This window comes from Tenrec ecaudatus, chromosome 4 (genome assembly GCF_050624435.1).
Source record: "Tenrec ecaudatus isolate mTenEca1 chromosome 4, mTenEca1.hap1, whole genome shotgun sequence".
NCBI classification, from domain to species: domain Eukaryota; kingdom Metazoa; phylum Chordata; class Mammalia; order Afrosoricida; family Tenrecidae; genus Tenrec; species Tenrec ecaudatus.
This window is the reverse complement of record NC_134533.1, coordinates 107,185,505-107,188,563: the sequence shown is the minus strand read 5'-3', so window position 1 is coordinate 107,188,563 and position 3,059 is coordinate 107,185,505. Positions and strand designations below refer to the sequence as shown.

Here is a 3,059-nt window from a genome sequence, read left to right as displayed (position 1 = left end):
TGGTGAGTTATGCATTGGGCTACTAGCTCCAAGGTCAGCCCTTGGAAACCATTAGCTGTTCCACGGAGAAAGATGAGGCGTTCTGCTCCCATAAAGATGCACATCTTGGAAACCCACAGCAGTGGTTCTACTCCATTCTATAGGTCACTGTGAGTCAAAACCACTGTAAACAGAGAGTTTTGAGTAGCATACGCAATAATAGATGGTGCAAAATGTTTTAAAATTGAGTTGATAGAGGCTAATATTAGAATGACATATGTAATTATCTTATCTCTGGCACTTTCGACAGTACTTACTGATATACAGGTGCTTAATAAATTAACATTTTAAAAAAGGACCTTGGGGTCCAAGAAAAATATGGCGAATGAAAGAAGCCAACAAAGGAGAAAGACCTTGGATTTGGGTTACCCATCCATCTTTTTCTGTGGCAACAATGACGACATGCATGTGAAAATGAATATGCGCAGCCTGAGTTTATTTCCAGATTTAAGTAAATTGTATTTGAGTCTTTCTGTTCTCAACTTCACAGAGCAGATTAGGTAGGGTGGAAAGAAAGGAGACATTCTTAGGGCACAAAGGAGTTTGCAGAGGCTGGACCCTGACAGTGAATGCGAAATCAAAGAATGGGACCAACTGAATGAAACGGTTACCAAAAGGATGGGGCAGAAAGAGAGAAGAAGGAATCTCAGAAAAGCCGCCTGATCTGCACTTGCATCTGGAGAGAAAGCTGTGAATCAGAGGACTAACAGGCTTTTAAGGCTGCTGGTGAGGTTGAAGTTTCTCTGTGATGTTATTTTCAACCCCCATTTGCTTTTCTTCTGCTGTAAGCAGTAAAACAGGAACTCTCGAACAGGGTCATTTTCTGCAAGACAATGAGACCAGGATGGGAGGGATGAAAACAGAACATGGTGTTCAGCTCACAGAGAGCAGAGGCCTCAAGACGGGTCCGACTCGGATCTTGTGGAACAAACTTATGAAGAAGGAACCAGTCTGAAAAGGAGAAGTCTTGGGGGACTGCACTGGCAAGAGAACTTGCCGCCAAAGGCACTGCTGGATCTGGGGTAGGAACTGAGGGGTGTCCGCCACATGGGGCAAGAAGATGCCATTTGTGTTTTCCATCAGATTGTAATGCCCTGTAAGACTATGACGCTTCTTTTCCCAAAAAATTTATTTGTGGAATCCCATCCTGGATTTGAACCTTTCGCATCCTTAATGTCTTGCAGCAGAACAGCATGCAAGCTCTGGTTGCTGAGCTGAGTGCACATCTTGGTGCTGCCATTCCTAGCTACGTTAACTCCATCTGTTCCCTTGCATGGGAAGATGAGGGGGCAGGGGGAATCCATTCCTTCTAGGTTTGTGGTGACAATTAGAAGCTATCATACCTACAAAGCTCGTAGAAAACGTCCTGGTCGAGTTTCTGATTAATAAAGACTAGTTACTCTTGCTGCTAGTTGTGGTGCGGTGGGTGGGGGGATGGCGGGGTGTTATTTTACTTATTCGGTCTGCAAGCACATCAGTACCCAAATTAAGAGCAGTGTGATGTACAGCGGATGGCTGGAGATTCTCTGCATCAGAACATCTCAGATGCTTTAGCCACCCCTGTCTCCTGGGCTTTTGCTTCTTATTCTGGCCCAGCTGCTGCAGTCATTAGCTCTGTGTGCATCTGAACTTCATACAGATACAGTGTAACAGAGACTCCTCTCAGTCCCATGTCACATGACTCTACGCGGAGGTGTCTCTGTTAATGCTGACGCAGGAGACTTCACAGAACCTGATCCGCGAGCATGCTTGCAAAGCATGGAATTGCGAAGGCACTGATGTTTCATGGAGGGAAACTTTAACTGATAGGAGATAGGAGCCAGTGTTTGAATTTCTTCTGCTTTCTCATCTACACAGGTGCCCTGATGATGTAGTGGGCACACATTGCGCTGCTATCTGCAAGGTCAGCAGTTCGAAACCACCAGCCAAATTACAGGAGAAAGACCAGGAGGCTTTCTACTCTCATAAAGAGTTACTGAGCAGACATTTTCAAAAGGCAGCTCGAGAAAACAAAGTCAAATATGAAATGTGCAAAGACCTAGAGCTAGAACGCCAAAAGGGAAGAATATGCTCAGCATATCTGAAATGAAAAGAATTCCAGAAAAAACCTGAAGCCTCCAATTGCAATACTGAGAGTCTAGCACTGTATCTGGATGCACCGAGGTGCAATAAGCGTCCTCAAGCTTCCTTCCACCTAGCCCAGCGGAGGGACTGCGACGGCAGCAGCCAGCTACTGCGACTGTGCTGGATCGAAAGGGCCTCGGCACTGGCACCCTTTGCATCGCTGAGAGCTGCCTGTTTTGGCTAGATGGCTCTGGATTAGGATTCTCATAGGAATACCCTGCCATTAGCTTACATGTTGTGTCCTGAGACTTACATGCTTATTCGTATGTTCTGGTGAATGCAAAATTTGGAAAAGAATTTGTTGATCAGCTGATTGTTGAATTTAGATCTGTGCCTAGCAATAATCAGCATTAAAAGCAATGTTCACCACAATGTGTGAATGGCAGTCCTTGCATCCAGATCTTGAGGATGAAGATACAGATGATTTTGATGGAGAAGCCCATGAAAAGGGCAAGGGGATATTCCTACATTTTATACCTATGAAGAAGGACTATCCCATTTAATAGCAGAAGGCCAAGCCACATTGGATTGCTTTCTCAGTCTGTGAGCAGCCAGTGCTACACAGCTGGGGTCCAGACAAAATTCAATAAGAGATTTAGAAGATGGGATGGAGGTAGAGAGTACACTGACAGTTCCTGGGAAATTTTTGAGAATGCAGATCTTTTGATCACTGAAAATGTCATTAAGATTCTGCCTGTAAATGTGGGAGACCTTGGTGCCTTTTACATTGTGGAATTGGAGTTGATGAAAGACTTTTTCCTTCTCCCAAATTCACCTGAGTTCTTTCTTGAGACAGACTTTATTGTGAAAATAAGTTGTCACCAGCAGAATAAACTCATGACCTTTATTAACAACGGTGAGTTAACTTAACTTGGAGGGTATTTGTAGTTTATTGT

At 44.3% G+C, this 3,059-nt stretch overlaps 1 pseudogene; it reads left to right on the top strand.

Annotated features, from left to right (window-relative positions):
* Positions 1-441: 441 nt before the first annotated feature.
* On the top strand, positions 442-2,830 carry LOC142444309 (methylosome subunit pICln pseudogene; annotated as a pseudogene).
* The last annotated feature ends 229 nt before the right edge of the window (positions 2,831-3,059 follow it).